Genomic DNA, 26,133 nt, shown 5'->3' with positions numbered 1-26,133 from the left:
CTCCCTGCCTGCCCGCCCTGGCTCTGTCCCCACACTGCTCCGGGAAGCAGCTGGAACCATGTCCCTGCGGCTCCTGGCGGGGAGCCACAGGGCTCCATGCGCTGCTTGCCGCTCCTCCAGGTACCTCCCCGAAGCTCCCATTGGCCACGGTTCCCCGTTCCCGGCCAACAGGACCTGCCCGGGGGGGGGGGGGGTTGTTCCTGGAAGCCAGGGCAACACACAAAGACTCCTCTGCCCCTCCCCGGCCACAGGGACGTGATGCCAGCCGCTTCAGGGAGCAGCGCAGGGCTCGTGGGGCCACGGGGGGCAATCCCGCTGGCCGGATGCGGCCCGTGGGCTGTAGTTTGCCCACCCCTGGCTTGGAGGTAGGCCGGGGGGGGCGGCGCACGGGCCGCCGGGGGGGGGCGGCGCACAGGAAATAGCCTCGTGGGCTGCGTGTTTGAGACCCCTGATCTAGTCCAACCCCCTGCTCAAAGCAGGACCAACACCAACTAAATCATCCCAGCCAGGGCTTTGTCAAGACGGACCTTAAAAACCTCTAAGGGCCACACTAGGACCCAGAGTGTGGAAAATTGTGTTTGCTGCTGGTGCATCTGGATTCTCTCTGCTCGAGACGCACAGAGAGGGGGGAGTGCTGGGCTGGAGGAAGGAGGGCACAAGAGCCAGAACGGGCAGGCAGGAGAAAAGGGGAGCGGGAATCACAGAAAGCAGCAGGAGCTGCAGGGAGAGAGAGGAGGAGGAGCCTCTTATGTACCTCGCTAGCACCCGCAGGAGCCTGGACTGTTAACTCCAGCTTCTCAGGGAGCTTCCTGTGTCCTGCTGCTTCCCTAGACCCACTTGAGGAGAACAGGCCGTCAGCTGAAGTAGTAGGAGCCAGTTAGGCCCTTAAGACGCTGACATCTTCCCTCGCTCAGGCCCTGCTCCCAGCCTGCCTATTTGTCCCCTTCACCTGAGTGTTGAGAGCCACTATCGTGGGCACAGAACAGCAGCCAGGAATGAAAGAAGAAAACGCCCCTTGGGGGCAGCATTCAGAAAAAGCAAGCAAGCAAAGGAAGCTTTCCTGTCTAAGCAGGAAGGAGCTCTCCTGAGATACACAGACACAAATGTTCACGGTGAGCCTTCCGGCCCCAGGGAGGATGTGAGTGGTGAGGAGATGCCTGATCTTCCAGTCAGTCAGAGGGCAGGTGACCTGGCAGCTACTGCAGCATCCATATCTCCATCTCCAATGGAAGTAACCATGCACATTCCTGAAGAAGAGTGTAGATCAGAGAAGAGGGTGGTGGAGGTGCCAGAAACAGCTGCTGCTGAGTTTAGTTCCTTAAGTCTAGATGACCCAGGACTGTGGACCCACTTGAGCAGTAGCCTGAGGCACCTCCTTGTACTGCACGGACCACAGCAAGTGAAAAACTTCATGTTCCCCAAAGCCAATGAAAACAGAAGTTTCCATCCAACACATTACTGGCGTGAAATCCCCAATGGGGACAAAGTGCAGAGGCCATGGCTTATGTACTCAAAAACCCAGAATGCTGCATACTGTTTTTGTTGCAAACTCTTCCAGTCTAATGTTCCCGCCACATTGGGTTCTACAGGAACAAAGGACTCGAAAAATCTGGCTAGAAATCTGGCATGCCATGAGAAGGCAGCAAATCACCAGAGAGCATTCCATAGGTGGAAAGAGCTGGAGATGAGACTAAGTTTAAAGGCCATCATAGATCATCAGCATCAAGAGAAGATTCAGAGTCTCTTTACTGGCAAAATGTTCTGAAAAGGCTCGTTGCCATGGTGAGAATGCTTGCGACCCAAACCCTAGCCCTGCGTGGCACTTCAGATCAGCTGTATGTGCCAAACAATGGAAACTTCCTTAAAACTGTGGAGCTGAGGGCTGAGTTTGATGCTGTACTCCAGGAGCATCTAAGAAGAGTCACCACCCAGGAAATGTACACACACCACTACCTTGGAAAAACCATTCAAAATGAGATCAGACTATTACTGGCAACAAAAGTCAAACAGCAGATTGTGACAGATCTGAAGTCAGCAAGATATTACTCTGTTATCTGGACGGCACACCTTGACATCAGCCATACGGAACAAATGACTTTAATGGTGCGTTTTGTAACCACAACAGAACCTAGTGAAAGTGTCCCTGCAATGGTGACTGTCAGAGCATTTTCTAGAATGTATTGACATTGATGATACTACAGGAGCTGGTATGACCAATGTGCTTCTTAAAAAGCTGGAAGATACGGGAATTGCGACAGTTGACATGAGAGAGCAGGGCTACGATAACAGTGCCAACATGAGAGGAAAGAACAGAGAAGTGCAGACATGGATCCGAGAGTTAAACGCTCGAGCTTTTTTTGTCCCTTGCAGTTCTCATTCATTGAACTTGGTGGTCAGTGATGCAGCATCAGCTTCTCGTGAGGCTGCTGAATTTTCTAATGTAATTCAAAGCATCTCTGTATTCTTCTCTGCATCAACTCATCAATGGCAAATTTTGAAGCAACATCTGGGAACATCCTCTCTGACACTGAAACCACTGAGTGCCACATGATGGGAAAGTCGAGTGGAAGCGATAAATTCTATCGAACACCAAATTGGGAAGATAGATGATGCCATAGTTGCCAATATGGAGGATAATGCTAGGACAGGAACTGTTTGTGGGAGAACAGTAGCAGAGGGAAATGGAACCATCAGAAACAAACAATTTCCATGAGATGTGGATGGCATGCAGTCCTTCTGCACCGTCTGCTGCCAGCCAAAGATGTAAAAGATAGATGGAGTGGATCAAAACAAGAAATAGACCAGATTTGTTTTGTACTCATTTGCTTCCCCCCCTCCCCTGTCTAGGGGACTCATTCCTCTAGGTCACACTGTAGTCACTCACAGGGAAGGTGCAGCGAGGTAAATGTAGCCATGTATCAATCAGAGGCCAGACTAACCTCCTTGTTCCAATAAGAACAATAACTTAGGTGCACCATTTCTTATTGGAACCCTCCGTGAAGTCCTGCCTGAAATACTCCTTGATGTAAAGCCACCCCCTTTGTTGATTTTAGCTCCCTGAAGCCAATCCTCTAAGCCGTGTCCTCAGTCGCCCCTCCCTGCGTCAGAGCAAAGGCAAACAATCGTGCATCTGAGTTGAAAGTGCTGTCCAGAGCAGTCACAATGGAGCACTCTGATGGGGCTAAAACATTGTCGCAGGTGGTTCTGGGTACATATCATCAGGCCCCCTTCCCTCCGTGAAAGCAAGGGCAGACAATCGTTTCACACCTTTTTTCCTGAGTTACCTGTGCAGACGCCATACCACGGCAAGCATGGAGCCCGCTCAGGTAACCGTCACCCTATGTCTCCTGGGTGCTGGCAGGCGTGGTACTGCATTGCTACACAGCAGCATCAACCCATTGCCTTGTGGCAGCAGACGGTGCAATATGACTGCTAGCCGTCATCGTCATGTCCGAGGTGCTCCTGGCCATGTCAGCCGGGAGCGCCTGGGCAGACATGGGCGCAGGGACTAAATCTGGAGTGACTTGACCAGGTGATTCTCTTTAATCCTGCAGTCAGTCCTATTGAACCGTCTTATGGTGAGCAGGCAGGCGATATGGATTGCTAGCAGTCCTATTGCATCATCTTCTGCCGGGCAGCCATGAGATGTGGATGGCATGCAGTCCTTCTGCACCGTCTGCTGCCAGCCAAAGATGTAAAAGATAGATGGAGTGGATCAAAACAAGAAATAGACCAGATTTGTTTTGTACTCATTTGCTTCCCCCCTCTCCCCCATCTAGGGGACTCATTTCTCTCGGTCACACTGCAGTCACTCACAGAGAAGGTGCAACGAGGTAAATCTAGCCATGTATCAATCAGAGGCCAGACTAACCTCCTTGTTCCAATAAGAACAATAACTTAGGTGCACCATTTCTTATTGGAACCCTCCGTGAAGTCCTGCCTGAAATACTCCTTGATGTAAAGCCACCCCCTTTGTTGATTTTAGCTCCCTGAAGCCAACCCTGTAAGCCGCGTCCTCAGTCGCCCCTCCCTCCGTCAGAGCAACGGCAGACAATCGTTCCGCGCCTTTTTTCTGTGCGGACGCCATACCAAGGCAAGCATGGAGGCCGCTCAGCTCACTTTGGCAATTAGGAGCACATTAAACACCACACGCATTATCCAGCAGTATATGCAGCACCAGAACCTGGCAGAGCGATACCGGGCGAGGAGGCGACGTCAGCGCGGTCACGTGAGTGATCGGGACATGGACACAGACTTCTCTCAAAGCATGGGCCCTGCCAATGCATGCATCATGGTGCTAATGGGGCAGGTTCATGCTGTGGAACGCCGATTCTGGGCTCAGGAAACAAGCACAGACTGGTGGGACCGCATAGTGTTGCAGGTCTGGGACGATTCCCAGTGGCTGCAAAACTTTCGCATGCGTAAGGGCACTTTCATGGAACTCTGTGACTTGCTTTCCCCTGCCCTGAAGTGCACGAATACCAAGATGAGAGCAGCCCTCACAGTTGAGAAGCGAGTGGCAATAGCCCTGTGGAAGCTTGCAACGCCAGACAGCTACCGGTCAGTCGGGAATCAATTTGGAGTGGGTAAATCTACTGTTGGGGCTGCTGTGATGCAAGTAGCCCACGCAATCAAAGATCTGCTGATATCAAGGGTAGTGACCCTGGGAAATGTGCAGGTCATAGTGGATGGCTTTGCTGCAATGGGATTCCCTAACTGTGGTGGGGCCGTAGACGGAACCCATATCCCTATCTTGGCACCGGAGCACCAAGCCGCCGAGTACATAAACCGCAAGGGGTACTTTTCAATAGTGCTGCAAGCTCTGGTGGATCACAAGGGACGTTTCACCAACATCAACATGGGATGGCCGGGAAAGGTACATGACGCTCGCATCTTCAGGAACTGTGGTCTGTTTCAAAAGCTGCAGGAAGGGACTTTATTCCCAGACCAGAAAATAACTGTTGGGGATGTTGAAATGCCTATAGTTATCCTTGGGGACCCAGCCTTAATGCCATGGCTCATGAAGCCGTACACAGGCAGCCTGGACAGTAGTCAGGAGCTGTTCAACTACAGGCTGAGCAAGTGCAGAATGGTGGTAGAATGTGCATTTGGACGTTTAAAGGCGCGCTGGCGCAGTTTACTGACTCGCTTAGACCTCAGCGAAACCAATATTCCCACTGTTATTACTGCTTGCTGTGTGCTCCACAATATCTGTGAGAGTAAGGGGGAGACGTTTATGGCGGGGTGGGAGGTTGAGGCAAATCGCCTGGCTGCTGGTTACGCGCAGCCAGACACCAGGGCGGTTAGAAGAGCACAGGAGGGCGCGGCACGCATCAGAGAAGCTTTGAAAACCAGTTTCATGACTGGCCAGGCTACGGTGTGAAAGTTTTCTTTGTTTCTCCTTGATGAAACCCCCCGCCCCTTGGTTCACTCTACTTCCCTGTAAGCTAACCACCCTCCCCTCCTCCCTTCGATCATTGCTTGCAGAGGCAATAAAGTCATTGTTGCTTCACATTCATGCATTCTTTATTCATTCATCACACAAATAGGGGGATGACTACCAAGATAGCCCAGGAGGGGTGGTGGAGGAGGGAAGGAAAATGCCACACAGCACTTTAAAAGTTTACAACTTTAAAATGTATTGAATGCCAGCCTTCTTTTTTTTGGGCAATCCTCTGTGGCGGAGTGGCTGGTTGGCCGGAGGCCCCCCCACCGCGTTCTTGGGCGTCTGGGTGTGGAGGCTATGGAACTTGGGGAGGAGGGCGGTTGGTTACACAGGGGCTGTAGTGGCAGTCTGTGCTCCATCTGCCTTTGCTGCAGCTCAACCATACACTGGAGCATACTGGTTTGGTCCTCCAGCAGCCTCAGCATTGAATCCTGCCTCCTCTCATCGCGCTGCCGCCACATTTGAGCTTCAGCCCTGTCTTCAGCCCGCCACTTACTCTCTTCAGCCTGCCACCTCTCCTCCCGGTCACTTTGTGCTTTCCTGCACTCTCACATTATTTGCCTCCACGCATTCATCTGTGCTCTGTCAGTGTGGGAGGATAGCATGAGCTCAGAGAACATTTCATCACGAGTGCGTTTTTTTTTCTTTCTAATCTTCACTAGCCTCTGGGAAGAAGATCCTGTGATCATTGAAACACATGCAGCTGGTGGAGAAAAAAAAAGGGACAGCGGTATTTAAAAAGACACATTTTATAAAACAGTGGCTACACTCTTTCAGGGTAAACCTTGCTGTTAACATTACATACATAGCACATGTGCTTTCGTTACAAGGTCGCATTTTGCCTCCCCCCACCGCGTGGCTACCCCCTCAACTTTCCCCCCTCCCCGTGGCTAACAGCGGGGAACATTTCTGTTCAGCCACAGGCAAACAGCCCAGCAGGAACAGGCTCCTCTGAGTGTCCCCTGAAGAAAAGCACCCTATTTCAACCAGGTGACCATGGATTATATCTCACTCTCCTGAGGATAACACAGAGAGATAAAGAACGGATGTTGTTTGAACGCCAGCAAACATACACTGCAATGCTTTGTTCTACAATGATTCCCGAGTACGTGTTACTGGCCTGGAGTGGTAAAGTGTCCTACCATGAAGGACGCAATAAGGCTGCCCTCCCCAGAAACCTTTTGCAAAGGCTTTGGGAGTATATCCAGGAGAGCTGCGAATGCCAGGGCAAAGTAATCCTTTCACATGCTTGCTTTTAAACCATGTATAGTATTTTAAAAGGTACGCTCACCGGAGGTCCCTTCTCCGCCTGCCGGGTCCAGGAGGCAGCCTTGGGTGGGTTCGGGGGGTACTGGCTTCAGGTCCAGGGTGAAAAACAGTTCCTGGCTGTCGGGAAAACCGGTTTCTCCGCTTGCTTGCTGTGAGCTATCTACAACCTCATCATCATCATCATCATCTTCTTCGTCCCCAAAACCTGCTTCCGTATTGCCTCCATCTCCGTTGAAGGAGTCAAACAACACGGCTGGGGTAGTGGTGGCTGAACCCCCTAAAATGGCATGCAGCTCATCATAGAAGCGGCATGTTTGGGGCTCTGACCCGGAGCGGCCGTTCGCCACTCTGGTTTTCTGGTAGGCTTGCTTCAGCTCCTTCAGTTTCACGTGGCACTCGTTCGGGTCCCTGTTATGGCCTCTGTCCTTCATGCCCTGGGAGATTTTGACAAAGGTTTTGGCATTTCGAAAACTGGAACGGAGTTCTGATAGCACGGATTCCTCTCCCCATACAGCGATCAGATCCCGTACCTCCCGTTCGGTCCATGCTGGAGCTCTTTTGCGATTCTGAGACTCCATCATGGTCACCTCTGCTGATGAGCTCTGCATGGTCACCTGCAGCTTGCCACGCTGGCCAAACAGGAAATGAGATTCAGAAGTTCGCAGTTCTTTTCCTGTCCACCTGGCCAGTGCATCTGAGTTGAGAGTGCTGTCCAGAGCGGTCATAATGGAGCACTCTGGGATAGCTCCCGGAGGCCAATACCATCGAATTGTGTCCACAGTACCCCAAATTCGAGCCGGCAAGGCCGATTTAAGCGTTAATCCACTTGTCAGGGGTGGAGTAAGGAAATCGATTTTAACAGCCCTTTAAGTCGAAATAAAGGGCTTCATCGTATGGATGGGTGCAGGTTTACATCGATTTAACGCTGCTAAATTCGACCTAAAGTCCTAGTGTAGACCAGGGCTTAGTGTTGTGGCATTACATACTGTTTAAAATAAATGTTGTAAGCAAGAGACTCCAAGGTGTTGACCTTGATATATCTGGAGCAATGGAACAACTGGACAGAGCAGAGTCATACCTATAGTCTTACTGGTCAGATGAGGGATTTCAAAACGTTCTGAAGAGTGCACACAAATTGACAGAGGAACTTCACACTGAAGCTATTTTCCAACCCATTCAAGAATACAAGAGTCACCAAAGAAGAAGACATTTTGATTATGAGGCACGGGATAATCCCATAAGAGACCCCAAACAACAATTCAAAGTTGAGTTCTTTAACCAGGTGCTAGATTGTGCAATACAGTCAGTTGAAGAACGTTTCATGCAGCTCAAGGAACACAGCAGTACATTTGGGATATTGTATGATATTCCAAAACTCATCACTATACCTGACGATGACCTACACCAGCAATGCAGGACACTAGAGACAGTGTTGACGCATGATGACATGGGCAATATTGGTGGGAGTGATTCAGGTGATGAACTGAAAGCCCTTTCAAGACACATTTCAGCAGGATCAACTCCAAAGGCTGTTCTGGAATATATGTGCACAAATAAGATGACCACCCTCTTTTGTTGCTCTTGGCATACTTCGAACACTTCCTGTAACAGTTGCCAGTGGAGAACGCAGCTTCTCCAAGCTGAAGTTAATAAAATCACATCTACGCTCCACAATGACACAGGAGAGGGTGGTCGGCCTTGCAACCATCTCACCAGAGCATGAGCTGGCCCAGACTGTGGACCTTCAGCAGGAAGCAGTTCAAATCTTTGCAACCAAGAAGGCAGGGAAAGCACCACTTTGATTATTCAAACAGATACAAATGCCAGTGTTTACTATGCAGACAAGAAAAGTGACATTTGCTTTTCAGGCGTTTGAAAGTTAAGTGTTACTTAAAATGTTTGAACAAGGCATGTGAAGTGGTTAGTTCTCCTTTACTCGGGCAGGTAGCAGAGCCGTACCATGAGAGGAGTAGAACAGGAAGAAGGCAGAATTGAGAACTTTCAAAGCTTTGGCCCAAGCAAGGAGGTATGGGGGCGTCATTTGAGCTCCCCGCCTCAGGTGCCAAAATGTTGTGGGCCGGCCCTGTGGGTAGCAGGGACATAATTTTCCGTTTTGTGGGTTTTCAGAGAGTTCCGCGCATGCAAAGGAAAAGTGGAATGTGAAGGTAACTCCTGACATGCCAAGAACTGAGTTTTAAAAAATAAAATGCTGCTGGGAAGACTGTGAAAAGCCGTAATGATTTGATCAATGAATTCACAATACGCTTTTCTCTTGTGTGTTAGTGAGACACTAGAAATGAGAATATGGTAATGGAATGTTTTTGGAGAAATCATTGTAAAATTGTTGAAATCATCACATTACCAATAGAATTTGTACATATATTTACACTTACAGACAGCACTGATGAAAACAAAAGAACTGTTAATAACTGTTACTGTGAAAATATTTTCAGGAAATGTAACAACAGTGAGACCTATACCTTCCTGTTAGCTACAAAGAAAAACTGAAACAGCATGTACTTGTACTGAATATGCTTCCTAATGGACTTTGAGTGAACTTGTGTGATCGGAGTCCGGCTAACGATTTCACAGAACGCGGACACGAAACAGTAGCACGCTGCATGAGTGCGAAGGTGTTATTAGCAACATGGGGCACAGCACAGCAGGTGATACACAGTGTAAGAGCGAGACAATACTATGAAAGCAAGTGTGTTTATATATGAGCAATAAGTCATGGCAATCATTAATTAAATAGAGAGAAAGGATTTCTAAGCACATACAGAAACTGTAAAATATAAAAAAAAGGAAAGAAAAGCTCATTTATACAGTCCACTACTGTACTCTTTACGAATTTCAGATACTTCATCCAACGATTAATTAGCAAATCCTCATCTGATTGGAGATTCAGCATACCAGACAAAGCGATGGCCACAACTGCAGATCACTCATCTTAAAGATACTGAATAAATTGCCATTTATAATGATTGCCATTATCATTTGTTATTTATGTGTAATTATCAGGGATGAACGTAAATGCCGGAGATTACCAGTATGCCCTGCGCCAGCATCCTTGCCAAGGTGTGTGGGGTGGGCTCTGGGCCGCCAGAAAGGGTGGGGTCTCGGGCGGAAGGTGCGGGGAGGCCAGATTCCCCCAGCCAGCCCTTCCTGACAGCTGCTGCTGCGGTGGCCAGGAGCACCAGGCTCTTGTAAATCGCCGGCCCCCAGAGCAGTTGCCCCTTTTGCTCCCGCACTGTCGGCAGCCCTGCCGGTATCACCCAGCCGCGCCGCCGGACCCCATGGCAGGGCCGCTGAAGCAGGGGGAGGGATATTAAAGCATAAAGCACTGCCATAGCAGCACTGTAACGTCAGATGTGTACGGGCCGGTGCCCGGTTCTTACCCGTACGCTGGACCGGCCCACTTTCACCTCTGGTTACTAGGATGCTTTTTCGAAATACAAGCGTTAGTTTGCAGAAACGTCTTTGCAGGAGAAAGACGTCAGTACGGTAGGAACACCACAAGAGGCTAACACTGTGTTTAGAAGACAAATAGCAATTGTCCTCATGAAGGAGTCAGGTAATAACTTTCTCCCATGTACTAGGGACTCATTACGCACATGTGAAGATAACAGGAAGATCGCCCTGGCATGGCCCAGCCAACATTGGTACGGGACTCTCACAAGCCTGGCAGTCGCCCTGCTGTGGCTGCTGCCAACCCGCCCAGACCTGCTATTCCAGGACCAGGGCCACCGCCTCCTCCACCCCAACCTAGTGGCACTCCACCACACAGCGTGGCTGCTCAATGGTTAGGCCAAGAAGAGAGGACTTGCTCGGAAGGGGTTCAGTGCATCCTCTTGGAAAGCAGATGGCCCTCCACATGTCGGGCCTACCTGTCAAAGTGGTCTTGGTTTTCCTGGTGGGCAGCTGATGGGGGTGCTTCGCCTGTGGCTGCTCCGATTCAGCTCATTCTGGACTACCTCCTTCACCTTAGAGCCCAGGGCCTGGCGCCCTCATCCATCAAGGTGCGCTTGGCGGCCATATCGGCCTTCCATCCGCCGGTGCAGGGCCACACGCTGTTCCCCCATGCCATGACTGGCTGATTCCTTAAGGGTTTGGATCATCTCTTCCCATTTTTAGGCCCCCAGTCCTGCAGTGGGACCTGAACTTGGTGCTGACCAGGTTGACTGGTCACTCGTTTGAACCGCTAGCTACATGCTCCTGGTTGCACCTCTCGTGGAAGGTAGTCCTCCTGGTGGCGATCATGTCCGCCAGAAGAGTCTCAGCGTGCCAGCCTCTGAGCCCCCACACACGGTATTCCGTAAGGATAAGGTCCAGCTCCGACCACATCCTTCGTTCCTCCCCCAAGGTGGTCTCCGCCTACCATACGGGTCAGGACAGTGGTGAGCTGCAGCCGGTTCGCACTGGTTCGCTGGAACCGGTGGTTAAGTTTAGAAGCCCTTTTAGAACCGGTTGTCCCACGATGGAGAACCGGTTTTAAAAGGGCTTCTAAAGTTAACAACCAGCCAAAAGTGGCGCCTTAAATGCCGACTCCATGGGTGCTCCAAGGCTGGAGCACCCTGGGGAAAATTTGGTGGGTGCAGAACACCCACCGGCAGCTCCCCGCCCCACGCCCGGCCCCAGCTCACCTCCGCTCCGCCTCCACCCCTGAGTTATATTCCGCCCCGCTCTGCTTCTCCGCCCTCCCCCCCCCTCCTCCTCCCCGGCTTCCCACGAATCAGCTCTTGGCGTGGGAAACCGGGGAGCTGAGAAGCAGGTGGCAGCTTCGCACTCAGGCCCAGGGAGGCGGAGTGGAGGTGAGCTCGGGCGGGGAGGGGGGCGCGAGGAGGGCCGCCCGCGTCGCAGCAGGTAACCCGGGGGGGGGGGGGCGCAGGGGAACCGCTCCCGGCCCCAGCTCACCTCCGCCTCCCTAGGCCTGAGTGCGAAGCTGCCGCCTGCCCCGGAGCACCCACGGAGTCGGTGCCTAAGGCGTCACTTTTGATGTGATCAGTGGGGAGAGCGGCCGCCCCGCCCCCAGCTTCGCTACCCCGGCCCCAGGAGCCAAAGGGACCTGCTGGACGCTTCCCGGGAGCCTCCCCAGGTAAGCACCTCCAGGACTCCCCACCTCGCCCCCCGGCATGTCCCTCTGGCTCTTAGAGGCGGGGCGAGGTGGGCACCCACTACGGTGGCCCACAAGACCCCCCTGCCCGGTTCCAGGGGCAGTCAGGGGACAGAGGAGGGGGGTGGATGGGGCAGGGGTCCCGGGGGCGGGGGGTGAGAAGGGAACCAGTTGTTAAGATTTTGGCAGCTCATCACTGGGCCAGGACATTTTCCTGCTGGTGCTCTGTCCAAGCCCCGTGTGTCCAGTGAGGACTGCCGCCTCCACATGCTGGATGGAGACAGGCTCTGACTTTTTACCTGGAGCGGACTAGGCCGTTCAGGAAGCCCTCGCAGCTGTACATCGCTCGGCCGAATGCATGAGGGGTCAGCCAATCTCCACTTTGGCAACATAGCTTAGCTACGCCACACTCCAACCTGATCTTTACCAACCTGGGGAGCCTGGACCATCGAATTCATTGGACACACCAGAGACGAGGCTGGTCCTGACTCTCACTACCAGGTCTCCGGGAAGGGTGTGAGCATGCTAGCTTACAGGCATGTCTACACTTACCTCTGGAGCGATCGATCCAGCGGGGGTCGAATTATCGCGTCTGGTGAAGATGCGATAAACCGACCGCCGAGCGCTCTCCCGTCGACCCCGGTACTCCACCGGAGTGAGAAGTGTAGGCGAAGCGTAGGCGGAGTCAACAGGGGAGCGTCAGCACTCAACCTACCGCAGTGAAGACGCCGCGGTAAGTAGCTCTAAGTACATCGACTTCAGCTACGCTATTTTTGTAGCTGAAGTTGCGTAACTTGGACCGACTTAGCTCGCCACCCCCGCTAGTGCAGACCAGGCCTCAATAGTCTTTTAGAATAAGGGACCAGGGACCATAGAATTGTTTACTTCTTTGTGGCTCCATGTTCTCTTTGATTATTCTTTCATTCATTTTAATAAAGATCTTGAAACGTTGGTATTGTCCTCAGGATAAGTGTCCTTGCCACACACCCCGAGGGTCTACTCAGGACACTGAACTCTCTGAGTTCCCTAATCCTTTAGCCCAAATTGAGACAAGAACCTAAATATCTTCTGGTCAGATCACTGGCGAGCCGTAATACACTAGCCCATAAATTCAGGTCAACAGTAACTGGGTTTTTCTGGGAGGTGGGAGCAGGATAAAAATGCACGGAACAACACAGGAGCGGGGGGCAGTGGGTATTGCAGGGCAGGACCGGAGCAGGATTAAAAAACAGCCCAGCGCAGGGCTCTAGTCCCATCCTTGGGTCACTTCTGAGAACTGCGTACGTTACTGCTCTCTGCCTGTTTGGTCTAAGGTAGCGGCTCTTAGCCTTTCCAAAGTATTGTGCCCCTTTCAGGAGCCTGATTTGTCTTGCGTAACCCCAAGTTACCCCTCACTGAAAATCTACTTGTTTACAAAATCAGACATAAAAATACGAAAGTGTCACAGCCCACTGTTCCTGAAAAATTGCCGACTTTCTCATTTGTCTGTATGAAATTTCAGTTTGTACCAGCTTCCCTAGTGCTTTTTATGTAGCCTGTTGTAAAACTAGGCAAATCTCTAGCTGAGTTGATGTACCCCTGGAAGAGCTCTGCGTGCCCCCAGGGGTACGTGTACCCCTGGTTGAGACCCACTGGTCTAAGGGGCTGCTTTTGGAAGTTTCGCAGCCGGTCCAGGCAATATGCAGTTGTGTTTTCTGTAGCAGGACTGGTTTTTCCACGTGCTAGAACATGCATCCTGAGATTGTTAGGGACGCCGCTGAGCCTCATCAGGGCTGGGGCAGAGCTCGTGGTACACGCCCGGGGGCAGCTAGTGGAAGGGTCCATCCGAGACAGCTGGTGCTCTTCCACAGTCCTGTGACAAAGTGGCCAGCTACCCCAATTACTAAGTATGCACCGAGGTCATATGGATCCTACCCACCCCCAGCGTCAGCCCTACATGAAGGACAGAAGGCCTCCAATTAAGCCTAAGCCGAGGGCTGAGAGGACCTGTGTGCTCGGAGAAGACACGCGTAGTCACTGACAAAGAACACCAGGAGTCCAGCACAGGGTCCAGGTGACAGACCCACCTCACCAGCAGACAAGCTCCTGCCACAGACCCACCGTGAGAACAAGCGGCTGTGTGACCGGAAAGGCTCGGAGGCGGCAGACACAAGCAGACGTACAGGAACGGACGGAATAACCTCCTCTCAGAGGGTCCAACCTGCCTCCCCCGACCTCCACCCTACACTACTTCTACAGGGTTCATGAAGCGCTTGCATGATACTTTATTTGCACTGAACATCCCAAAAAGCCCGAAGCTGTAACAGCAGCTTCTGGAAGCAGCATATACCGACCCCCTCAGGTGACCAAAATACGGACTTTTCGTCTCCCTGAATCGGGTCCTTTTACTAAGGACAGTAAATAAAATTCAGCCTCTTACCTGCACTCTTCTGTGTCACGTCATAGCCGATTCTGCCACTGATGCACCTGGGGCAAGTATGTGCCTCAGTTTCCCCATCTGTATAATGAGGATACAAACCTACCTTCCTCACAGGGGTGCTCTGAGGACTAATTAGTTAATGTCTGCCAAGTGCTTTGAACATGCAAAGTGCTACGGAAATGCTATCATCATTTACATTATTAACCATCCCTTTCATGCATCACACATACTTTAGAAAAAGGCCCTGAGACATGGTTAGTACATTTTGGGGGCTTGTTTAAAAAGGCTACGTTTGAGCAAGAAGCAAGTTAGAGCAGGGGACTGAGCTCCAGGACTCCTGTGTTCTATTCCCAGCCCCACCCCCAAATCACCGTGCCTCAGTTTCCCTGCCTGTACAACAGACAACATGCATCTACCTGCTACTTCACAGAGGGTTGTGAGCGTTCTGTGGTACCTGTATCAGGCGATTAGCAGCAAAGTGTTATGGCAACAGGACAGCTAAGAAATAGCCGTATCCCATGTTGGCTTCCCCTTCCTCCCTCTGCATGAAGGGCAGCTATAGGGTGACCCTGCCTTGCTCATACTCCTCCGTTCTCCCCTCCCTCCAGGAAAGAGCAGCCTCTCCCCCGAGAACCCTCCCTGATGCTCCGGTTCAGCCCCTCCCGTCCGACCGGTCTTCCCAGCGCAGGCTGCGTCCAGACAGCGCCCGCTTGCTGAGCTCTTCGAACGTAGCCATGCAGGAGCTGCAATCCCAGCTGTCCTGGATAGAGGGCTCTCGCTGCCTCTGCCCCAGCTCCGCGCCCCACAGATGGCCGACACACAATGCTATTAGACAGTCCTTATCTCACGGTTCTCCCACGGCCGGCGCTGCCGGGCCCGGTCCGTTCCCCTCCGGGAGGCTGCTCCATCCTGCTGCAGGCGTGGAGGCGGGGATCCTGCAATAAATGGCATGTCTGTGTGCTTGTATCCGAGGAATGGGAGGTAATGGACTGAAGCACACTCTGCCCCTTCTCCACCTCTGCCCCCCACCATCTAGGCATGGCCAGCTCCTGGGACCCTCCTTCCTTCACGAGCCTTGCTCATTGCTCCCCAGGACTCTCGTAACCTCCTCCCGTTCTGGATCCCCGACATCTCACTGATACACAGCCTCACCCCTTTCCTGTACGCTGACATCAACCTTCTCCCCCCCCGGCTCCGCACGAATAGGGACTCCCCATCACAGCTCACGCCGTGCCCCTCCGGCTTCTCCTTCACATCCTGTCTCCTTGGCCGCCTTCTCCCACTCCTGGCTTTGCATCTATTCCATGCCAACCCCACGGGCGTGGGATGGTCCCATCTATCTAGCGGGCATCCTCCCTGGACTCATCTAAGTCTCTCCACAAACCCCGCTGCTCCCGCTCTGCTCTCCAGCCTCTGCCCTGGGAGTGCGCCGGGGAGGATGGTGTCCCGCAGCCCGCTGTCAGCTCAGCAAAGCCCCATCTTGCAGCTACCTCTCTGTACATCTCCCGCACGCAGGAGGGGGTTGGGAAAAATCACATGGCTCATGAGAGACTTAGCCAAGCATCCAAGAGGATGCACCCCCAGTGCATTGGGCTACCAAGGGTCTCGTACACAGAGTCAGCCCAGCCAGGGCCATCCGACCCAGCAGTGCAGGCAGGAGAACCTAGCGAGCAGCCCCTAAATGCAAGAACTGCCCCGCTATTTAGCTACGTAGCTTTACAAAGCACCCGACGGAGCTGACTTTAGAAACAGGCTGCCCGCCATTGTAGTTTGCAGCGTAGGTATAGCCGTGCTGGGCCCAAGGTATGAGAGACAAGGCAGCTCTGACACCTTGCCCGTCCATCCCATCTCAGCCCTCCAGGCCCATCTGCGTGAGCCAAGCCCACCCCACCTGCCTCTGGCCATGGTGCTGAAGAGCAAGCAAAGAATTGGAGCCGCAGGTTAGGGAACTGCCCTGCTCAGGCTTGGGAGAAGGGTCCGGTCCCTGGCTAATCGCTGCCAATGGCCGGCCCCTTCACCAGGCCTCATGCAGCGCTCCAGCACCCCACGCGCTCGCTGAGCTGGGGGTCAGGCAGGCATCTGTACACCGTGCTAATCCCCCACAACCTCCAGGCGTGCTGGAAGAGTTCCTAACCTGCCCCCAGAGCACCGCCACCACCAGGGCGTGCGACTGATGCAGGGCTCTGTCGGCCACCCACTCCCCTGCTGCATGTGACCTACAGCTAGCCAGGATGGCCAGCAGTGGCTGAGAAGCACTTTTGTCACTTCCCTGCTGGCACCCAGGAGGCATGGGCTACCCTGCGCTCCCGGGGGCACAGCACACGCAGCAAATAAGCACCCCGACTTTCACAATAAGCCAAAATACAAGCTAATCCCATTTCAAAACAAGCCAATCCCTGAGAACCCCAACACCCTGTGTAGCTAGATCCCCCCGGCCTGCAGTCTGGGACTGTGGTGGGCCCGCTGTGCACCCCGACTCTCTCCCCCGCTTGCCCCTCCTTGCCGGGAACCGATCAAAAAAACAGAAGCAACAAGCCAAACACGCAAAAAGCCACAAGCCAAAAACTAGCCAACAAGCAACTCACAAGCCAATTAAGCCAAAAAACAGCCCAATTCCTGCATCTTTTTGTGGGTTTGGCATGTCTGGGGCGCAGATGTCTCAGCTCGGGTTCCTCGCTGCGGAGAGCTCAGTCAGGGCTGTGGGCCTCCTCTCCCTTCCCCTCTGTGGGCGACCCCCTTCGGGCTCTCAGCCCGACCCTCTGCCGTCTCAGCCTCGTGAGAGCATCCAGGTGGAGTGTCTCTGCGCACAGTGGTTCAGTGAGGAGCAGACGCTGGAGAGAAATGGGCTTCACCAGTAACCCAAGGCTGTCAGTTCCAGGAGGGAGACAGCATTTGACCCTTAAAGTTGGGGGCCCTGACAGTGAAGCCTGAAAGCGCCATGTCTGATCCCGTGTGGACAGAAGCCTGGTGAAAAGCAGCCTTGCATCTTCTCTCCAGGCCCAATTAAACCGGTTTCTGTAATAAGGGCAAATGCTTTAAGTGCCGTTCTAAGCCTAAGGATCAATTCTTGTGATCAGGGCCAAGTTTCTAACATTTGGGTTTCTCCAATGGGCTGGCCTGCTTAAGCAGATACTGAGCCCGAGGCAAACCAACCCCACCACGGGCCTGCACACCTGATTTTTCAATGTAAGTTAAACGCAGACAAACATGTGTCCGTAAACTGGAGCGTCCCGCCCGTGTCCGTCTAGGCCACACGCACTTACAATGGGAGGAGAGCAACTGCCTCTTCCTCCTTAAACCTGGGAACGCCAACCAAAGGCATCCTGCCCTGTGGTCTTCATCTCCCGCCCCCTCTCTCATCTCCCGCCCCTGACCCTGGCTCTCTGCACTCTGCTCTGCCTTCATGCTCCGCTCGCCTCCTTCTCCCACTCCTGTGGGCTTTTCTACGCCTCCCACCCCCAAACACCGTCCCTGCAGCTCAGTCCCCCTTGAAGACTCACTTCTTCCCTCCTTCGGGCTCCCCAGCAGGTCCCATCTGTCCCGGTCAGATTGTAGGCCCCCGGAACAGGGACTCGGGCTTCTGGTTCTTCTTCAGGGTCAGACTCGACATCTGTTCTTAAAAAAACAAAAGCCAATGCCCGAGCTGTTCCCAATTCCCCTCGGTCCTAACACTGCCTGGGAGGGAAATTGACTAACAATTCTGAGACTGTCTCCAAATTTCTGCAGCAAAAGCACAGAGGCACAAAGCCGCAGGATCTGATCAGGACAGGGGGTGGGTGGGGAACACAACAAAACCCCCAACCACAGAACCACACCATGGACCCATCATGCCGTGAGCCAAACAACCCCCGACCAATCCTTTGTCCGTTGCAATCCTTCCTCCCCACCCTCCATCTACAGATGGCAAACTCGTCGGGGCCAGGACTGCATGTGACGCTGGAAGACCAGGTGCCAGCTGATGCCAAGGCCCCCTGGCCACACTGAACTGCAGAGCTGGAAGCCAGTCTGGCTCTCCTGTGCGTTAGCATTGCTAAACCAGGTATTAGGGTTATAACAATGTGGTTAGTGTTTCTGAAATGCTTGTGAGCGGCTGCCTGTGTTAACCTCGCTCATGATCTCTGTATCCCACGCTGCAAGGGAGTATTTACGTGTTTGCTCTAAAACTATGAACCCCCCCCCCCCCCCGCCCCCGGGCAGGAGAGAAGCATTCCCAAGTGTGAAGTGCTAGCTTACCACAAGAGGTGTCATCTCTTCTCCAGCACAAGAAGGCCACAGACACTAGGCAAGCCACTGTGGACCACCCGTGGACCGAGGGCTTTGTTGATTGCTCCCACCACACCCACGAAGAGGGGACCCGCACAAACACTCGTCCCATCAGTGTGACCTCTGGGGGGAAGGGAATAAAAATCCCTGTCAAGAAGATATTGTTATTCCTACACTGCAGGACTTCAGGGAGCGGGTAAGACTTCTAAGCAGAAGCAAGAGATCCCTGTCTGTTTACCTTCAGTTAGCCCCAAAGGCCATAAAAACAGCCGTACTCAGTCAGACCGGCGGTCCATCTAGCCCACTATCTTGTCTTCCAACAGTTGCCAGTGCCAGGTGCCCCAGAGGGAATGAATAGAACAGGGAATCATCAAGTGATTCATCCCCTGTCACCCAGCTTCTGGCAAACTGAGCCTAGGGACACCATCCCTGCCCAGCCTGGCTAATAGCCGTTGATGGACCCATCCTCCATGAACTTATCTAGTTCTTTTTTGAACCCTGTTATAGTCTTGGCCTTCACAACATCCTCTGGCAAATAGTTCCACAGGTTGACTGTGTGTTGTGTGAAGAAATACTTGACCTGAATATTGCCGTGATTCTTGATGTAAGGGACCATCTATCACAAAGGCAGGCTCACTGGGTGGCATGATAGACCCGATTCCCAGGGGGACTGTCTGGGGCTCCATGGTTAGGCTGTTATAGGGCTCCAGGAGCTCACACGTGACACTTGGTTGGTGAAATCTAAGTACAGAAAAACACTGCTAGTTGGGGTTTGTGCCCTGGTTCGTTGCAGTCTGCTCTGAGGTTGGCACTCATGTTCATGAGCCCTAGACAGCTTGACACTGTGTCTGTATTTTTATGGCAGTGCCTGGCACAATGAGACATGGTTATATTAGAACTGGAAAAGGTACAGAAAAGGGCAACAAAAATGATTAGGGGTATGGAACAGCTGCTGTGTGAGGAGAGATTAAGAAGATTGGACTCTTCAGCTTGGAAAATAGACAACTAAGGGGGATATTATAGAGGTCTGTAAAATCATGACTGGTGTGGAGAAAGTAAATAAGGAAGTGTTATTTATTTCTCCTCATAACACAAGAGCTAGAGGTCACCCAATGAAATGAATGGGCAGCAGGTTTAAAACAAACAAAAGGAAGTTTTTCTTCACACAACGCACCGTCAACCTGTGGAACTCCTTGTCAGAGGATGTTGTGAAGGCCAAGATATTAACAAGGGTTCAAAAAAGAACTAGATAAGTTCATGGAGGACAGGTCCATCAATGGCTATCAGCCAGGCTGGGCAGGGATGGTGTCCCTAGCCTCTGTTTGCCAGGAGCTGGGAATGAGCGACAGGGGATGGATCACTTGATGATTCCCTGGTCCGTTCATTCCCTCTGGGGCACCTGGCATTGGCCACTGTGGGGAGACAGGACATTGGGCTAGATGGACCTTTGGTCTGAACCAGTATGGCCGTTCTTATGTTAACATCTGAAGGTCCTCCTGGAATAGAAAGGGGCAGTAATTTTAGAGAGAGACAAGTTGGGGGACGTAATATCTTTCATTGGACCAACTTCTGTTGGAGGAAGCAACAAGCCTTCAAGCGCCACAGAGCTCCTTCGGTCTGGAGAAAACAGGCAATTTCAATTACTCTTCCCAGGACACCTATCGTGTCTTTAACTTGTTTTATGGGCAGCACATAACATGCTTTGGGCATTCAGAGATAGAACGCAAATTCAGAATCCTGGCAATGAGCTTTTCCAAAGCAAAGTGCAAACTTTACCCACTTCCTCCATAAAGGTGGGTTTTTTCTACTGGGGAAACTGAGGCCCAGGGAATGAGCAACATGAACGAATGAACTAGATTAAAATGTACTGGCAAAAGGATTAGTAGAGGCAGCCAGGCTCAGCAGTGCCACAGTACAGATCTGGAAAGTCAGCCTTGCAATCTTTTGCCTCATCTCTTGGTCCACCCATGGCATTTCCAAGCAGACACTCAGGACAAGGGATTGTTCAATGGTCCTTTCGCAGCCAACTGCGCACAGACCTCCTTGGAGTCTGTATTCTGGAGTTAAAAGCAATGCCAGGAGACCTCGCTGAGCCCTGCATGCTGTCTCCTGAAATTTAATACAAGCAATCAGGGCTTTTAAGCTACTGTAACATCCACCATGGCACTCAGGACAGAGTCCAGGAGCAAACCTGGACATGCAGCCTAGACCCAGGATGCGACTCCAACTCCGTGTAAAGCTCCAAGAGAACCAGCAGCTCAGAAGCAGATTGTTCTGCATCAGCCCCTCTTCTCTCAACTGCCCTGGTCACAATCCAAGGGTCACGTCACCAGACACCACCACCACCAGGTCTCACATCACAGACAATCAAAGGTGGCACCCCACCGGCCCAAGGCCTGACCAGCTCCTTCTGCAGTGAAAGCTCCTAACACCCAGAATCCCAGGCCTCTTCTGTGCAGAGCTCCTCTCCCCACAATTGTTCCCCACTGAATTTCAAAGCCTGTGATCAATACAGGAAGCACGAGCTGAACTCCCCCTGGCTACAAGCCACTCTCATAATAGACACCAGCCTGCAAAATCGTAGAGGGCCCACTTGAAACCCCTTCTGCATACCAGCCTAACCCTTGTGCTGAAGTATCTGTCCCAACTCATACTGAGTGGAAACACCCCGATTTCTTTCCCCACACCTGGAGAGGAGCTGTGTGTAGTTCGAAACCTTGTACCTTCCTCCAGCAGAATATGGTCCAGTAAAAGATAACAGCTCACCACCTTGTCTCTCCCATAACATTCCACCCTCATTTATTTTCCAGGTTGCCTAAAGCCTGGTCTCCTTTCCACTGATTTTAAACATCAACAACTGTGACAACTCTTTGACTTACATGTACACACTCATTCCTGGCTGGTGTCCAAAGCCCCACCGGCAGAGTGGACAAAAATCTATGTTTAAAAAAAATAAATCAGGTTTGTAGTTCATTTGGATTTTTGTATTTAAATTAAATGCATCTGTTTTAAAATAAACCCATTTGAAATTATGGCAATTTACGTTAAGGCACAAACTTACAACAGTCTATTCAAATCATATACATTAAATTAAAAACATTAACATTAGGCAGTACAGGGTTTGCTACTGAATGTTTAGAGACAGTGAAATCACTGAACTGATGGAAGTCGCTGTCTGAGCATCGGGAACTAGAGTTTGTCAACGTGCTAAACCCCAACTTTTGACAGCAGTAGCCTCTTCTGCAAGTGCAAAGAGAATATTTCCTTCATTTTACTTCAGCCAACAAGGGAAGTTCAGTGACTAGTTCATGCAAAGTTACGCACTGGGGAGTTGTTTTCCTCTTCCAACCTATGACTAACAACTCGCTGTGAGAGGATGAAAACCACTAGTTCTAAAATCTGGACGCACAGGCGGACCAGAAACAGTTCCATTCACTAACTGAAAATAATATTCTTTTGTTTAATAAATCTGTTAGTTTTAAATGCAAAATGTGGTTTGATATTCTTTTTTTCTGAGGTGTCCGGCACATCTGAGGTCATTTTATTTAACTAATAAGACCAAATATAATTTACATGCTGGTTTTGCACATTTGTAATGGAATTCCAATTTCCATCCAAATAGAGCTTGAAACAAACCCAAATAATAAAATCATCTAGTAAAGAAGAAATGCACCATTCATCATTTTCCTAATGTAATAAAAGATATAAACACTATGAATTGAACAAATGTAAGCTATGTAAATCCTTAAATAAATGTGTGTAGATACAGGGCTAGCAAAAATAGGAGCAAATTTAGTGTAAAGGCTCTATTTAATTGCAAATCCACACGTTTTAATGGTTTAATCAATTTGCCCGTAGGAAAAATAACTGAAGTCCCTAATGCAAACCAAGATTAAAATCAGTGATTTAAAAGAAAGTTCCCTGCTTGCTGATTTAAACTCTAATCAGAATTGGTGCTTTCAACTGCTTGGATTTAAAATCAATTCACCCTGTACAAGGCCTAACCTGTCACGTTGCCAGGTGATTTTGGGAGGCCCAATCCTCGATCCCGTCAAGGGACCGGACTGTCACTAGCGCCGACCTCTGAATCCGGGAGCGCGGGGCCCTAGGGTGACCCAAGGTGGACACCTACAAAAACCCACCAGAGGTGAGAAGCTGGGAATTGAGCATGTGCCCAATACAATTGCAGCAGCTATTCCTGGAACAAGATTTTGTTGTTTTTAATCTAAGTTCAGTGGGGCAACCCGCCCCCCGCCCCCCAGCAATAGGTGCTCCCGGGGATTCTCTGCAACTAGCACAAGCCTTTTATAACCCCCAGCCAGCTCTCCCCGGGGGGTCTGTTCTGCAAGGAGGGGGGGTCCTTACATTGCAATGCCCCCCTTGCTCCCCCACCCGCGCCCAACAGGGCTCTTTGCACCGGCTCTTGTTTTCTTGGAGGGTATTTCTGTCTCTGCCAGGCCTCCCCGCACCTGCGGGACTCCCTGCGGGTTTGGGGTAAACGCCCTCCCAGCACCCCGGCCCTAACTGCCACGACACTGGGGGGGGGCTGCTTGCTGGGGGGCTGGCATGGCCCTGACAGGGCTTCTCCGGGGTACCTGGTCAGGCACAAGCCAAGCGGGGCCAGCCTGCCCGGGGCACGTTGCAAACACAGATTCAAAGCTCCTTGCAGGGGCCCCAAGCCGCAGCCCACCCCCCGGCTCCACCCCCCAAGGGACCTACCTCCGCAGGCCCTGGCTGCAAGGGCACCCGCGGGGCGCACGGGCTCCTTCCCGGGGGGGCTGGGCGCAAGGGGCTGCAGGGGCCCCCAGCTCCTCCGCTCTCCCTTCTCCTGCAAACACAGCCCGCGGCTGGCGGCCCCTGCTCCTGCCCCCCGGCCCCAGATCCCGTTCCCGGGGGAGGGCGGAGCAACCGGCGGCAGAAGCGAAGCCTTCGCACTTGAGCGGCGAGCGTGAATCTGGGGGGGGCAGACAGAGCGTCCAGCCTTGCACGGCTGTGCAAAGCCCCTCCGCAGCCCCCGTGCAACGCCAGACACCCTCTGCTCGTGCAAAGCCCCTCCGCAGCCCCCGTGCAACGCCAGACACCCTCTGCTCGTGCAAAGCCCCTCCACAGCCCCCGTGCAACGCCAGACACCCTCTGCTCGTGCATTGCCTCTCCACGGCCCCCGTGCAACGCCAGACACCCTCTGCTCGTGCATTGCCCCTCCGCAGCCCCCCTGCAATGCCAGACACCCTCTGCTCGTGCAAAGCCCCTCCGCAGCCCCCGTGCAACGCCAGACACCCTCTGCTCGTGCAAAGCCCCTCCGCAGCCCCCCTGCAATGCCAGACACCCTCTGCTCGTGCATTGCCTCTCCACAGCCCCCGTGCAACGCCAGACACCCTCTGCTCGTGCATTGCCTCTCCACAGCCCCCGTGCAACGCCAGACACCCTCTGCTCGTGCAAAGCCCCTCCGCAGCCCCCGTGCAACGCCAGACACCCTCTGCTCGTGCAAAGCCCCTCCGCAGCCCCCGTGCAACGCCAGACACCCTCTGCTCGTGCAAAGCCCCTCCGCAGCCCCCGTGCAACGCCAGGCACCCTCTGCTCGTGCATTGCCCCTCCATGGCCCCCGTGCAACGCCAGACACCCTCTGCTCGTGCAAAGCCCCTCCGCAGCCCCCGTGCAACGCCAGGCACCCTCTGCTCGTGCATTGCCCCTCCATGGCCCCCATGCAACGCCAGACACCCTCTGCTCGTGCATTGCCCCTCCACGGCCCCCGTGCAACGCCAGACACCCTCTGCTCGTGCATTGCCCCTCCACGGCCCCCGTGCAACGCCAGACACCCTCTGCTCGTGCAAAGACCCTCCACAGCCCCCGTGCAACGCCAGGCACCCTCTGCTCGTGCAAAGCCCCTCCGCAGCCCCCGTTCAACGCCAGACACCCTCTGCTCGTGCATTGCCCCTCCACGGCCCCCGTGCAACGCCAGACACCCTCTGCTCGTGCAAAGCCCCTCCACGGCCCCCGTGCAACGCCAGACACCCTCTGCTCGTGCAAAGGCCCTCCGCAGCCCCCGTGCAACGCCAGACACCCTCTGCTCGTGCATTGCCCCTCCACGGCCCCCGTGCAACGCCAGACACCCTCTGCTCGTGCATTGCCCCTCCACGGCCCCCGTGCAACGCCAGGCACCCTCTGCTCGTGCAAAGCCCCTCCACAGCCCCCGTGCAATGCCAGCCAGCCTCTGCTCGTGCATTGCGTCTCCACAGCCCCCGTGCAATGCCAGGCACCCTCTGCTCGTGCATTGCCCCTCCACGGCCCCCGTGCAATGCCAGCCACCCTCTGCTCGTGCATTGCCCCCCACAACCCCCGTGCAATGCCAGCCAGCCTCTGCTCGTGCATTGCCCCCCACAGCCCCCGTGCAATGCCAGCCAGCCTCTGCTCGTGCAAAGCCCCTCCACAACCCCCGAGCTATACCAGACACCCTCTGCTCGTGCAAAACCCCTCCACAGCCCCTGTGCAATGCCAGACACCCTCTGCTCGTGCAAAGCCCCTCCACGGCCCCCGTGCAATGCCAGCCACCCTCTGCTCGTGCAAAGCCCCTCCACAGCCCCCGTGCAATGCCAGCCAGCCTCTGCTCGTGCATTGCGTCTCCACAGCCCCCGTGCAACGCCAGGCACCCTGTGCTCGTGCATTGCCTCTCCACAGCCCCCGTGCAACGCCAGACACCCTCTGCTCGTGCATTGCCCCTCCACAGCCCCCGTGCAACGCCAGGCACCCTCTGCTCGTGCATTGCCCCTCCACTGCCCCCGTGCAACGCCAGCCAGCCTCTGCTCGTGCATTGCCCCTCCACAGCCCCCGTGCAACGCCAGCTTTTGTCCATGCACTGCCCTGTCACTGACCATACAACACCCGAGGTGCCTGCACATCACTTCTCACAGGAAATAGCAGCACCCCGCACTCAGACTCACCCCAACGGCCACAAAACCCTGCAGCTTTGTGAAGCAGTCAGCGTCCACGCAGTTCCCAGGGCAAGCACCAGGGGGTACACTTCTGCTACTGCAAGGAGCCCTGGGCAGGGGGCACGTGGCTGTACCCTCTGTTTGCACTGGCCCTCCCCGCAGTCCTCAGGCCAGCCCTGGGCAGAGTGGGGCGGCCGTCGCTGAGCGGAGTTAGTTGATTGCAGGAGAGGAGGGCATCTGTTTGCAGCTCCGCCAGCTCTGCTCAGAGCAGCTGCAGCGAGTTCTGTGTTCAGCCCCTGGCTGCACAGGGATTTTCATCCATAGCTCTCACAGCACTTTACAAAGGAGGTCAGGATCATTACTCCCACTATCCATATGGGGAAACTGAGGCACAGAGAGTGGACCTCCATGCCCAAGGTCAGCCAGCAGTTCAGTGCAGGAGCCAGAAACAGTCATAGGGTGTAGCCAGACAGCCAGCCCCCCCCCCCTCAGACCAGCATTGCTGGAAACACATGGGAGCCAAAACAACAGGGCACTCAACATAAATTCCAGCACAGCCTTTGAAGCTGTGAGAAGCACAGGTGTCCTGCTACAATGTGCCTCTGGGAACATATACAACGATTAGGCTCACAGCAGACAGAGAAGCTGTGACAGACATGGCTCTTAGCCCCTACTAAATAGCGTGATGCACACA

The 26,133-nt window shown here is 53.3% G+C and overlaps 1 long non-coding RNA gene across 2 annotated transcripts; it reads right to left on the bottom strand.

The window, feature by feature from the left end:
- Window positions 1-14,298: 14,298 nt before the first annotated feature.
- On the bottom strand, window positions 14,299-18,640 carry LOC122465282. Of its 2 annotated transcripts, none has more exons than XR_006290013.1 (3): window positions 18,481-18,640; window positions 17,748-17,857; window positions 14,299-15,182 (listed from the first exon to the last, which is right to left on the bottom strand). It is a non-coding gene; the product is annotated as an uncharacterized LOC122465282 (long non-coding RNA). The 2 variants fall into 2 exon arrangements; XR_006290014.1 differs by lacking the exon at window positions 14,299-15,182 and adding an exon at window positions 16,850-17,262.
- Between the last annotated feature and the right edge of the window lie 7,493 nt (window positions 18,641-26,133).

The sequence above is a fragment of the Chelonia mydas genome, chromosome 3 (genome assembly GCF_015237465.2).
Source record: "Chelonia mydas isolate rCheMyd1 chromosome 3, rCheMyd1.pri.v2, whole genome shotgun sequence".
Classification (NCBI taxonomy): Eukaryota; Metazoa; Chordata; order Testudines; family Cheloniidae; genus Chelonia; species Chelonia mydas.
Note: the sequence above shows the minus strand (reverse complement) of the source record. Positions and strands in the feature narration are given on the sequence as shown.